The sequence below is a fragment of the Hippocampus bargibanti genome, linkage group LG12 (genome assembly GCF_051943395.1).
Source record: "Hippocampus bargibanti isolate YZ-2025 linkage group LG12, ASM5194339v1, whole genome shotgun sequence".
NCBI classification, from domain to species: Eukaryota; Metazoa; Chordata; class Actinopteri; order Syngnathiformes; family Syngnathidae; genus Hippocampus; species Hippocampus bargibanti.
Window position 1 is genome coordinate 6680282 of NC_142745.1, and position 14719 is coordinate 6695000.

Here is a 14719-nt window from a genome sequence, read left to right on the forward strand (position 1 = left end):
AAAGGCTCCCAAACACAAAATGGTCATCGGCACAGCAACATTCAAAAAAGCAAAAACTATACTCACCATTTGATGACAATGCTCTGTAATGGATTTGAAATCCTTTTTGAAGCCATTTTTCGACTAAATCATGTCTACAATGTTATAACAGCTCTTATTGTGATGGAGTTGTACTTCATTTGTGAACCCGAATGCGAACCATTCCCTGACCGTGTCAATCAAAAGTGACTATTATCTTAGCAAGTACTGATAAGATTACACCGGGTGTACCTGATGTAGTTGCCTGTCAATGTTTACCATTACAGGCACTTAAAGCAAAGTCGCCTGTTCGCTTTGACTTATAGACTCAAGAGAAAATCATTTGCGTTACAGCCAAAAGGTGACATTGAAATAAATTAAGGATACTTATTACTTCCGCCCATTGTCTGTCTCGAAGGCTACATTATGCCGTCAGTCTGAAAGTACCCGCTGGAGCGTTTCAAAGGAAGCGTCGATGAAGATGTTCTCGCGCGCTGCGTCGCCTCTAATAACATCGTGGAAGCGGCGGCGTTCATTTGTCACAGGATGGATTGCAGTCATTGCGAGCAAAAGCTTTTCATTTGACTCCGGTTGTGGTAATTAGGTTTCAATAGGCTGTGCCGGCGAAGAGGAATGGGTAATGAAGTTAGCCGGCGCGAGGTGCTGTGCGCGAAGAGAGGCGCCGGGAGTCGTTTGGGTCACTACGTTTAACAGTCTGCCTCTTATGCTCAAATTCATTGTGTAATGCTGTTTATTGTGCGTATCACAGAGCCTTTTATGCGGCCGTTAAGTGCCCCTGGCACATTACAGTAATGAGGATGAGGCATGAAAATACTGAAACCTGAGCTAGCGTCTCTCCTTGACTTCCTCCTCTGGTGTCTTCATCATACCTCGCATAACGCTGCTTCCGTCCCATCGGTTCATCATTTTCAGCGATGTCCAAACTGTTGTTGATGTCATGAATGGCAGGGGACAGAACGCAGAGCTATCGGGTTACCCCGGCAAAGAAGGGGGGAGATGTTGTGAGTGCATTTATTCAACAAAGCAATGATAAATACATCAAACGAGTAATATTTGCGGTTTTCATGTGCATATTCTCAAACTGCGGTCGTGTGAAAATGAATTGTGCGGACACCGTGGGACGATCCACTGTATACGTTTTGTGTGTGCGCGTGAGGCAGTGGGCACAGTAACCGCATGATGACCCCGGCGTGACCCCTGAGAAGCGTGTAGGCGCCGGGTTCAGTCTGACTCTTGTCACACGATCCCCTGGTGCCCCCTCGCCCCCGCCCCACCCCACTCGCCTGCCACCATTACCCTCACCATTATTCACAATGGAGTATTAATCTGAACAACATACTTATTGACACACACATATTTATGCAAGGAAATATGATCAAATACAATGAGAATAGCAACTCATCATTGATGAAGGCGGCGCGGTGGTTGAGTGGCTCTGGTATTCCTGTGTGGCGTTTGTGTGTTCTGGGGTGGGAGTGGCTTTGGTACTTGGGAATTCAACCTCATTCCCAAAAAAATACATCTTCGGTTAATTATAAGTTTTAAATCGTCTAATTGGTGTGCAGGTGAGTATGAATGGTTCTTGTGTTCTGGGATTGATGGGCAAGCAGTTCAAGGTGTGCTCCGCCTATTAACCAAAGTTAACCGGGATCCTTCTTGCATTGCAATCGTTGACCTTTTGTAGAAATTGAGCTGAGGCACCAATCATGTCATCAGTGAAGGACTCTGCTTCCATTTGATGACTGCTTTCTCCTCCAAGGATTAGCCAAGGATGAGATGGCCAGGAATGGAGTTTGGGTTCCTTCTTTGAGACCACCGGAGTCTACTGAGGTGTTTGACTGAAAGGTGGATGGATTACTGAACGTGCCGAGAACCGTGAGCAAGTCCGAAATTATTCAAGGTGGAAGAATGTTCCTCAGTTAAGTCCGACAGGAATCAATGACGATGGAAAATAACACTGCATAGCACTATAGTTCACTGCACCTGAGTATGATATATATGATGATAATGATACATTTCATTTATAAGTGCCTTTAAAAACTCTCAAAGTCATTTTACAGTCACGGGATAAGTTTTTCTGCAGGTGTGCAGCGGTATATACAGTATATACTTTATATATACAATAATTATTATTGTATATTAGAATATAATTACAATTACAGATATATATGACTATTAAAGGACAACCGACGTCACTTTTTTGTTTTTAACTGACATCAGAAAAACGTTTTATAGCATCTAAAATACCCAAAACACGCAATATGATATTTTTATCATATTGCGTGTTTATTTTCAACTGCAAAACACCAATAAAAATGACTTAGTGTCCAAAATCTGCAAAAAATTGAGCTGCGAATTGGGCATTTTCAGAAAGTCCCGCCCCCAGTTCGTGACATCACGCCAAGACGTCTTGCATTTCTGGATAATCAAAACAATGGCTTCAGATTCGGAGAATATGCTCTCTTGTTACACATCCAGTTATGAATAGGATTCAAATAGTTCTGAAGAGGAAAGCATACATGTTTGCAAACGATTAAAGAATTTATTCCATGACATTTTGAGGTAATATTGGGGAGAAACGGATCACCAGAAAAGAGGCACAAAATGGCGACCTCCTGTGACCACCTCCGTGGCCACAGGCTGATAAATTCCTTATATAGAGCTTGGACACCCTCTTCTTGCGGCTTTTGGGTGCAACACAAGGTTTTCAGACCAAACAATACAGCAAAATACGTACATTGACGTGATGGAAGGACTGCTACAATGTGTCTTTTTTTCGGTGTGGGGCGTTCCTTTAGTGACATCACGTACGGACTCGTCACCAACTCAAAAACACGACTTCCTGAATATTCAGCGCGACTCTTAAAACGTAAAATATAGCTAGCTATATGCGGTGGAATCTTTGTAAAATACGCTCAGTAGAAGTCATTTGAAGCCATTTTACAAATTATGGACACAACTTGTCCGGAGACGTCGGTTGTCCTTTAAAGGCAGCAAAAAAAATATATAAAACAATTATTATTATGATTTATAATTTATAATTACTATAATTATTTGACTTTAAACTTTATAATTATAATTATATAATACAATACCTTATAATTACTATAATGACTATTTCATACTTTTATAATTGCTATTATATATTAAAATATACAACAAAAACAATATAACAAAAAAATATATATATATATATATATATATATATATATATATATATATATATATAATAATCCATTTCATTTCTAAGCGCCTTTCAAAACTCTCAAGGACACTTTACAGTCACGGGATATTTTCTTGCGTGCAGGTGAGCAGCAGCAGCCATTCGCGCCAGCGTTCACTCTGCCCGATAATAATAATAATAGTAAAAATAAATATTAATTATAATACAACTATCAATACAACATTAATAATACATTCGATTTATATATATATATATATATATATATATATATATATATATCTTTTCAAGCCAAATAACCGATATTTCATTTCAAGTGCAAAAGTCAAGTGACCCCACATTTGAATGGGAGTTAACGGGGCATTACAAACTCAGTCATATACCTTATTTTGTGGCATACAAGGTGCACCCCCAACGAATGGTGTATTTTCAAACTTTTTCCATACATAAAATGCACAAGAATATAAGACGCGGGGTCATTTTTTGACAAAAATGAAGGCTTTTGGGTACGCCTTATACACCGGAAAATACGGTTGTTTTCCCCAACATACGTGAGGAGTAACAATACAGCCACGCAAACTAGCATTATTCCCAGAAATGATGACATCAAGCGAATCCAGGTCCATGACTGTAAAAAATGGAACGCATTATCCCCCATTTCCCCTTCTGCTCTAATTGTTCTTCATAATTAATAATGACAGGTATTCGTAACATATCAGATGTTGGGCCCAACGCTTAATCGAATAATGTCCACTTTTATAGAGAGATAACGGAGGCCAGACAGCAAGGCTATCGTGACGGTGGGACACACAAGAGATTGGAAATCACATATTCTCTCTCTCTCTCTTTTTTTGGGGGTCCGTTGGAATTTCTTCCAAGAAATGGATACCGTCAAATTAGGCTGTGAACAAAACTAATCCTTTTACCCAATGTGGTCCAAGATGGTCAATGCAAAGCCGGTTTGTCATCAGATTCCATCAGATTGATGATCAATCACCTTGCACGGCAAAAAGCAATCGGAACTCGTTGGAAGTGAACTCTCTCCATTTTTGGATTGGCGGAAACGCCCTGCCCTTTAAGAAATGGTTATCACGTAGAGGGCAAAGTGCTCTTCATTTCAAAGTCCTTATCGCCAGTGAGTCTTTGCCAAACAACATTTGGATTGACAATTGATCGGTCCTGCTCAGTTCGTAGGTACTAATAGTATTAATGTCGTGCCGGCTCCATCGCTGTCTGTCTATGATAATCTACTTAGTCACAATGAAACAGACCCAAAGTGACAACATGGGACCTTTCCAAAACAAATCGTTGCGGCTATTTCATTACACTTTTGTGCAAGGTGAGACCTTTTTAGGAAAGTAATTGTATTTTATTGTATTTACTGTTTCATTTTGGTGTATTCGAATGAGCGCGGACCAGTCAACTTTGAACGAAATCTACAGGTGATACGTTTTCAGAGGGGGCGGGGTTTCACGGTCCAGATTGGTACAGTTATGCCGAATATTGGAATCGAAAAGTGGAAATTGAATGGGAATGAATATGGCATCCATTTTAAGATGAACCGAAAGGTAAACGCTGGAAATGGCCCTCTTTCCTACCCAATCAGTTTCTACACACAAAATATGCGACATGGCGGCACATTTTCAGGAGGGCTTTTTATGCAACGCCTCACTTAGATTGCTATGTGAGTGCTTACGCCGTAGCTTTGTCACGCTAACAAAGCTCCGACTTTACGATGGGTCATTTTACACCGGGGTTGCTTGCTAGACCGACTACACACATGGAAAGTAGAGGAAAACACGATAAAGAGGGATTGGATCCATGAAGTTAAGAGACGTCATTAGGCATAATCGCTGCACTGTTTCCTAATGGCGTCCTCTTATTTCTTTTTCGCTCGATGTTGTTAATGAGATCCAGAATGTAAATGTTTTGCCACGTGTGCACAACGAGAAAGATGAGTGTAATGGGCATGTGTGAAGAGGGTATTTGATCTTGCCTTTAGACATAAGTGTCAAAGGAGGCAGGGCCTTATAGAATTAACTCCTGTTTGCATATTTCATAAATAAATAAATTCATTAAAAATAAACACATAGGGGGATATACAGTGAGAGGTCGCCGGTTCGCGTCCCGGTCCGGCCTCCCTGTGTGGAGTTTGCATGTTCTCCCCGGACCCGCGTGGGTTTTCTCCGGGTCCTCGGGTTTCCTCCCACACTCCAAAAACATGCATGGCGGGCAGATTGGCCACTCCAAATTGTCCATAGGTGTGAGTGTGAGAGTGACTGTTGTATGTCTTTGTGTGCCCTGCGATTGGCTGGCAACCAATTCAGGGTGTCCCCCGCCTCGTGCCCGAAGACAGCTGAGATAGGCTCCAGCACCCCCCGCGACCCTAATGAGGAATAAGCGCTACGGAAAATGAGATGAAATAAAATTATGATTGTTCAACATGTACGCAAATCCCTATCTCTTAGCCTTTTACTCCCCCCAAAAAAGGAAGACCAGTAAGTCTTTCAAAGGAAAAGTACGACTGCATGGCTTCACTTGCACTGAGATGAGTTGATTTTCGTATTTAACAATGTGGGTTAAATCGCACACAATCTGGAACAAATCCTCAGTACACACACACGCACGCACACGCAAACACACACTTAACACTTGGCCTCAAGCTGAGAGAGCGCTACCACACACTGAGAGTCACATGAAACGAGAGAAGGACATAAAGAGAAGACGGAGGGAGAAGTGCTGTGACATTCAATCAGGTTTGGGATTATCTGCCAAACATCACGCTTGTCTTTCTATTTTCCTTCCTGTATCTGATAGCAGGGCCACGATACCTTTTTCTATATCATAAATGATTAGCGCCGGTGCCAAAGCTTCCTGGTCTTGTCCTGTTCCTCTCATTGGTTCTTTGTCCAAAGACATCCCCGCTATGCCCGACAGAAGTAACAAGTCGTTGATCCAGATGAACCTAAAGTGGAGGAGGGAGAAAGCAATTACAATCTTTTTCTTAATCCCCAGCAGTTTCAAAACGCCCAAGATTTCACTTGTCTTTGCTCACCTTGAATCTGTGTGTGAAAGAGAGAGAGACCGAGAGAGACAGAAAGAGTGTTAATCAGGATATAGTGAACAGGGATCACGTCTACCTTTCAAAGATCGGGATAACACGTTTAATTAATCCAATCACACACGCTTGAATCTCCATTCAGAGAGAACAGAATTGTCAAAAAGCACTGTTTCTTTTCTTGTTTTTCATTTTTTTTAAGGGGGGACAAAAGAAGAATAGAAGGATGAAGGGTACCAAACGTGTGTCATGAGTGATGTGATGGAAGAAGAAGAAGAAGAAGAAATGGCAGAGGGCAGGTGTTGGCCTTGGATTATTCCCCACCTTCGAGCAGAGGAATTAGACATGGCGGTGGGCGAGGAAGGCTGATAGTTTTAACAGAATGGAGTCCAGATAAGGAGCAGAGAGGGACCCGGTGGAGGGAGAAGTTAATTACCTGAGCAGAGGGCATGCAGCGAAAGGTGATTGGAATGAGGGATGGGGAGATATCTCACACGGCTTCCCCTCTGCAGCCCTGGATGCATACGGAATCAGACATTTAATGGAGGCTTGTTGGTCCTCGCAACACCGCAGAGCACCTTGGAATAGTGAACAGGAATCAAAGAGACATGAGCCCTCCTACGTAGCCTGACAAAGGCAAGTGTGAGGCATAAGGCATGTTGTGCTAACCGGCTATTAAAAATGAATGTCAATTCTGATTTTTTTGGGGATTTCAGTGAGAATGAATACTTGTATATTGTTGTGGGCAATTAGTGGCACAAAAACGACAACGTGTGTGACATATGTGGAGCATATAGAGCCTCATTTGGTGCCTTTGTGAGGACCAACCAGAAACGTTTTCTGTGTATGGTAATGTTTAGCCAGCTCATGAGCTTTCAATTAAAGTGTTAAAGGACAACCGACGTCTCCGGACAAGTTGTGTCCATAATTTGTAAAATCACTTCAAACGACTTCTACTGAGCTTATTTTAATAAGATTCCACCGCATATAGCTATATTTTACGTTTTAAGACTCACGCTGAATATTCAGGATGTCTTGTTTTAGAGTTGGCGACGAGTCCTTACGTGACGTCACTAAAGGAACGTCCCTGACCGAAAAAAAGACACATTGTAGCAGTCCTTCCATCACGTCAATGTATTTTGCTATACTTGGTTGGTCTGACAACCTCGTGTTGCACCCAAAAGCCACCAGAAGAGGGCGTCCAAGCTCCATATAAGGAATTTATCAGCCTGTGGAGACGGAGGTGGCCACAGGAGGTCGCCCTTTTGTGCCTCTTTTTTAGGGTGAGACATTTCCCCCCAATGTTGCCTCAAAATGCACAAAATAAATTCTTTAATCGATTGCAAACATGTATGCTTTCCTCTTCAGAACTATTTGAATCATATTCATAACGAGATGTGTAACAAGAATGCATATTCTCCGAATCTGAAGGCATTGTTTTGATTCTCCAGCAATGCAAAACGTCTTGGCGTGACGTCACAAACCGGGGGCGGGACTTTCTGAAAATGCGCAATTTGCAGCACATTTTTTTGCAGATTTTGGACACTTTAAGTCATTTTTATTGGTGTTTTGCCTCTGAATAAAAATATCATACTGCGTGTTTTGGGTATTTTAGATGCTATAAAACGTTTTTCTGATGTCAGTTCGGAAACAAAAAAAGTGACGTCGGTTGTCCTTTAAGGGCACAGCGGATGTTTGTCAAGTTTTATATATTGGGGTCATAGTTAAAAGTTGAAACTATTAACACGGGTAATCGTACAGTTATCAAGTGAAAGTTGACTGAATGTGACCGGGGGAAGATAGACATTTGTGAGTATCAAAGAGGAATGCAGGATGCGAGAAGGAAAAGGACACGAGAGGGGAAAGGCAAAGCAGTGTTCCGTTAATAGAGCAAACTTCAGAGCCAAATTACTGAGGCGCCGCCGAGATAGCGATCAGAGCGCGGCCATGCACCCTGAGTCTGTTAACGCAGCGCTCGCTACATTTACATCACCATCATTACAAGGCTTATCGCTAACATCGTTCAAAGCAGCGCATGAAGTGCATAGAAAAGCTGAAATGGAGCACATTAGTTCACATCATTGAGAGGTGAGTTGCTGGTCAGCTCCGAAGCTGCTGAACGATATTAGAAAGGGGGGAAAAAAAAGTACAGTTTGTGAGGCTCCTTTTAAATGAGGAACCGGTCGAGCCGAGAGCCTTCAGTGATTGGTCCCCGCAGACCGGCCCCGCGGCTCATTCGCTGGCTGGACTGTAATTTTGTTAAGGGCATGGGTTGCTTCCTGTGCTGGCTAAACATGTCTGTGCAAATGAGGTTTGCGATGCCTAAGGGAAGCGGTTTGAATGAAAGGGGGCGGCGGCGAGGGGCTTCTGGTAATGGAGCCAGTTGAACAGGGGAAGGAGGGCGGACGGAGACGCGGAATGAGGAAGCCGGCCGGGGCCGAGGTAATGGAGGTTCAATGAAGTGGAGATGCAGCCGCATCAAAGTCGCATTAGCTTTGATTAACGGGCCTGCTTTGAGTTTCAGCTCCAACATTTCCAGACGTCAAACAAAGCTGACCCCGGCGAGCTGAAGGCTGTGTTCTCGCTGACCCCTCGGGTCACGAGCGAGCCTAATGTCTCACACGAAGCAGAACAAAAACAAACGCGGCAACAGCGGCCGTCAACGTCCGAGAGAGCTTTGACTCACGAGGGGAGATGCCCATCCTTAACTTTGTAAGTATTCGATTCAAAACATCATGACGAGAGCCTATGCGCTCAAATAGTTCTTGCTTCAAATGTCATTCATTTAGGTTTTTATAAACCATGGGAAATATTGAAACCAGAAACAATATTTCAAATTAAAGGGGGGTGTACAATTTCCAAGAGTCAATGTTGTTGAATTCACCGAAAAAGTCATTATGAGTTGACAGTAGACATATTAAAAAATGATCTGTGAAAAAAAAACAATCTACTTTCTGTCATTAGCAGATACCTTAAAGTCAAAATAAAACATTTTATTTTGGAAGTCATTCTGCCATTTTACATACCTACATGTGGACACGGTTTCGAAGGAGGTAGCGAGCCAGAACTGCAATTTGTTGACAACTTGGAGACATTTTTGCTATATAAGGGACTTTTCCAAACCATTTAGTCACACATTTCGTGGGGAGAGCAGGAAACAACAAAACTGGTCCTAATGTGAACGTGGTTCTTACTTCCTGCATGTAGAAAGAAGAGAGTCATCAACGTATCATGATACATCATAGTCAATAACATTATATTTATCTATATACATGTACTTACAACTATAACCTGTATTTCCTATTCACTGCCAGACAATGTGCAAAAATGTGTCCACTCCACCGATGCCAGGGTTTTTGTCATTGTCACTTGAATTCCAGGACCCACAGAATATTGAGTTTTAGGAGTACATAAACATTCAATACAGTGGTAGAAACTTTAGACTCTCTTCCTTCTGAAAGGTGCTTATAAATAAAATGTATTATTATTATTTCATTAAAAAAAAAGAGTTAATTCCTAAGTTGCATGGGTCTGGAGTTATCAGAGCTTGAAATGGGGGCGGCTTTCCAAAATACAATGTAATACATACATACATATTGGTTTATACAGCGTTTTAACAATATCTGAAGCTGGAACATAGTGCTAACATGGGAAAAAAAGGGAAATTCTGCCCCTTGTGGAATGGGAAAAACATTGCCAGATGTCTGGCCAGTGTTTCATCAGCACCCAAGCATGAAAAAACAAAACCAACCAAATTTGAGAATGGCTCTCTACGTCATATTTTCAATTCCTGACTAAATTCGTGACTGGCAGTGATTCAGTTAAACAACAAACATGACAACATCCTTTTTGTCAGTCCATTCAAACAAATATAGAACATATTCAAGAACACAAGCCGAAGTTTGGCATGTTGTCTTGGCCGTGGGCAAACGTTCCAGTTCCTCATGTGGCCCCTTTGCTAAATCAATTGCCCACCCTTGATTTAGTGTCTCCAAAGAACTGGAGCATGTGGGAGGAAGTCCAAGTAGCCAGAAAGAAAAAAAAAAAAAAAAAAAAAACAGAACATGCAAACGCTTCAAAAGACCAACACTCGACCTGATGCCTTTACTTGAAGGCCGCTGCAACTTTTTGTCTGCAGGGTTACAGCACGCTACATATTGGATAAGGGTGACTCCAACTAAACCAGGATCAAAAGGTCCTAACTGTAGTCAAACCCAATTTATCAATGGAACACGTTTCACTGTTCTGGTTTACCAAGAGGTCGAGAATAAGAAACTAACAAAAAAAAAAAACACACACATCGAGTCCGTCAATCTGGCTCCCATTCCATCCAAATGATGTTATGTCAAAAACAATGACAGTTAGTGGCCCCCAGGAGCCAGGTATTTCCCCCAGGACCCTTTGCTACTCCACCCTCTGTCGTCTCAACCACTCTCCCCCCGTCCGTCCCCTTCCTCAGGCTCCAATGGCCCCTTGCAGGCTCCTAATCGGATTGGTCACAAGTTAACTCCATTACGGCGGAGCAGCATCGAGCCACTTGATGCGCTCGAGTTGTTGGCAGTAATTTGCTCTTATTAGCAGCTTTTACTGAGAATAAGAGCCGCCGCGTAAACAACCTTCTAAAGTAGCTTTTTGGGTGTGGTTGGATTCTGTGTTTGTTTGGGCAATCGTGTCTATAAAAGGGTGTTTGTTTCAGTGGAGGAGGGGGGAAGGGGAGGAATGGGGGGGGGGTCAATATGTTGAGTCAAATCCAATCAGGGGACGCAGGAGTCGTTGGTGTCAGAGGGTGGAAGTGTCGGATTACTCTCGAAGTGCTGCGGTTATAGAAGCGGGAGGATGAAATGTAGTCATCAAAATAATACAATTTGTAAGTGGCGCATATACACACGTACGTACATGCAAGTACACACACAAAAAAAATAATAATTACAAGCATAAAGTACTCTGGTGGTGGTTCTTAAAAAAAACATCAGTAATTGAGAAAATATGGTATGGTTTTTTTTGTTTAACCAGAGTATGTCACTTCCATTTTCAAGGAAATAAAAAATAATAATAATGAAAGCACAAAAATGAAAAGAGCATGTTGTGATTTAAAGGACAACCGACGTCTCCGGACAAGTTGTGTCCATAATTTGTAAAATAGCTTCAAATGACTTCTACTGAGCTTTTTTTATAAAGATTCCACGGCATATAGCTATATTTTACGTTTTAAGACTCGCGCTGAATATTCAGGAAGTCTTGTTTTTGAGTTGGTGACGAGTCCGTATGTGACGTCACTAAAGGACCGCCCCTGACCGTAAAAAAGACGCATTGTAGCGGTCCTTCCATCACGTCAATGTATTTTGCTGTACTTGTTTGGTATGGGGACCTTGTGTTGCACCCAAAAGCCGCCAGAAGGCCAGAAGAGGGCGTCCAAACGCCATATAAGGAATTTATCAGCCTGTGGAAACGGAGGTGGACACAGGAGGTCGCCATTTTGTACCTCTCTTTTTTGGGTGAGAGATTTCCCCCCAATGTTGCCTCAAAATGGCACAAATAAATTATTGAATCGATTACAAACATGTATGCTTTCCTCTTCAGCACTATTTGAATCATATTCATAACTGGATGTGTAACAAGAAAGCATATTCTCAGAATCTGAAGCCATTGTTTTGATTCACAAGCAATGCAAGACGTCACAAACTGGGGGCGGGACTTTCTGAAAATGCCCAATTCGCAGCTCAATTTTTTGCAGATTTTGGACACTAAGTCATTTTTATTGGTGTTTTGCAGTTGCATAAAAATATCATATTGCGTGTTTTGGGTATTTTAGATGCTATAAAAAGTTTTTCTGATGTCAGTTAAAAACAAAAAAGTGACATCGGTTGTCCTTTAAGAACTGTGACCAAGCCTAGACCTGTTTTTAAACGTTTTCGACATTTCAATCATTTTCTTAACCCACATATTATGCCGAGGAAAAAAAAAAATCACATTGATTATTTTGTGGGTCATTTTTACCCATGTGTAAAAATCCACACAAAACAGTCAAATAACTGTTTAGCATTTCTGATATATCATAAACACACCTGAAAAGAGAGACACCATATTTTCTATCCCGTTGGGATATTTTAGAAGTGTTTTGAAGAAAGGAAAAAGAGAGGATTTCCAGTGCTTTAGTCAACACAAAAACGGAAACGGGTAAAACGGACCTGTAACATAATATGAGGGTTAAACAGCTTTTATTTTGAAAAACATTAATGAAAGATATTTAATTTCCCTTGCATGGGACATGTACTCGTATATTAATATTTCAAATGATTCCAACCTTTTTTTGGGACAGCCTGTACTTTGAGAGGAAACAACTACGGCGTCGATGGAACTAAAATTAAATAAAAATAGGAAGAAATCCTGCTACGAGCATAAAGTACTTTGGTGGAGGTTCTTTGCAGACAAAAAAAAAATCTGATACTTTTGTCCAGTTTATAGCAAGTAGTAATAATTTGGCTTTAGCTTTTATCCAGGAACATAAAGTAGACAGGGGGAGGCAGCTCCAGGTCTCTACAGGAAGCAATAAGCTCACCCACGATAACAATCTGAGTGAAGGGAAAAGATCGGTGGGGGGGCAGGAGGGGTGGATTGGGTACCGGCGGCTGACAGAGGAGCATTTCGGTCTCATCCAACTGCACTTCAGGCTGGTTATTTCTCCTGTTTAACCCCAAGAAATGCCCGTCAACGACTGGTTGGAATTGGATGAAAAAAAAAAAAAGGTGGCGAAGATGAGAAACATCCTGACAGTCCATCCGCGAGAGAGTGGGACGATCTGTGCTTCGTAAGGTGACAATGGCATCCCAACCCCATCTATCAGCCACGGGGGAACAAAAATTGCCACAAGGGAAAAATAAAAGGAAATGTCTGGCCTCTTGTGCTCATGTTAAGTCAACCTCAGTTCGCTCGCTTTCCTCTCTCTGGTCTGACTGAAGAAATGGAGAATGGTTTCCTGTCATTCAATCTTTAGTCACACAAGGAAAACAGACTGGTTTTTACAAACGCTACAATTTGGTCCGTTTGTTGTGGGAGGAACAGATCGCTGTGGAAATGTTTTCGAGCAGCCTTCTGTTGGTTGGGATGCAGCACAACATGATAGCGTCAGTTGATTGGATGACAGGGAAACAAACACTTCCATGCGAATGGAAAATGTACCTTTTATTCTGTAACAAACGACAAGGGGGGGGAAAAAATGACAATCATGCTGAATGTCCTCCATTGCTGACTTTCTTACACGTCTTCGCTGTCTCCTCAGCTATTAAAATCCTGCCACACTGTTACAATCGCATTCATTCGTTTGCGTTATGAATGACAGTTAGCATCCCATAGGACAGGGGTGTCAAAGTCATTTTTTGCCGTGGGCCACATTGTAGTTATGGTTTCCTCTCGAAGGCCGTTATGAATTTGGGGAACCCATTAGAATGTTTAAATCCCTTCAAATATTACATATAGAGCACACAGCAAATTAATGAATAACTCGTTTTCAAATCTGAAGTCAAGAATAATGACTTTTATTGTGGTTGACATCCAAAAATATGAAATTTTGGCTCAGATTTTAGCAATCATCATGGAATTTAACAAGTTTGATTTGCTTTCGCGGGCCGAAAAAAAATGATGTGGTGGGCCAGATTTGGCCCGCGGGCCTTGACTTTGACACCTGTGCCATAGGACGAAGATGGATTTTCCATCTTTTGAATTCACCGTGTCGAGATATCCCCCTCCCCCCTCTGTATTCACCTGTTGGAGCCCACATTCCGGCACATTCCAAGGATCCCACAGACAAAGCACAGTGAGAGGGCTAGGAACTGTCGTTGGCTCTGCCTGTCAGCAGTCATTTTTTTTTTCAATTTGAACACTATAACCCCTGTTGGGTCCTTGTTTGAAACTGACATCAACATCAGAATAGATAGACTTCACATCACTGTATTACAGAACAGGCAAATCCAACTATAAATATGCTAACAGTGAAAGCTAGCTTAGATGGTCAATAAAAAAAAATGGTACGCTATCTATGCTAAGGGCTAAATATCAACAGAAACTTTTATTTAAAATTTACTTTAAACAGTTGGGGTGATAATATGACAAGTACAGTTTAAAGCTGCTGTCTTTCTGTCCACCGATGTAGTTGTATGTACCATACATCCAAATTTCAGTATGTCGCAAAGTCATCTGTTGAAGAATGCAGCCATTTTGCTAATGCTTTTTCAACTATGTCCATGGAATGGAATTGTGTGGCATATGGCCAACAGCAATGAGCTCAAGTGTTGTTGATTTACTCTTACCTAACGTATTTTCCAATGTATAACGTGCACTGGAGTATAAGGCACCCCCCCCCCCCAAGGAATGGTGTATTTTCAAACCTTTTCCATATATAAGGCGCACCTTCAATGAATGAAACGTTTTCCAAATATAATATA

At 41.7% G+C, this 14719-nt stretch overlaps 1 long non-coding RNA gene across 6 annotated transcripts in view; it reads right to left on the reverse strand.

Moving 5' to 3' along the window:
• Positions 1-14719, reverse strand: part of LOC148890209 (uncharacterized) — a 36082-nt gene that overhangs the window by 14345 nt on the left and 7018 nt on the right. For 2 of the 6 annotated variants that reach the window (XR_016116699.1, XR_016116698.1), the window contains exons 1-4: positions 9305-11044; positions 6715-6792; positions 6052-6185; positions 909-1003 (exon numbers count right to left, since the gene is read on the reverse strand). This is a non-coding gene — a long non-coding RNA (uncharacterized LOC148890209). The other 4 variants (XR_016116701.1, XR_016116702.1, XR_016116700.1 and 1 more) reach the window with 4 other exon arrangements.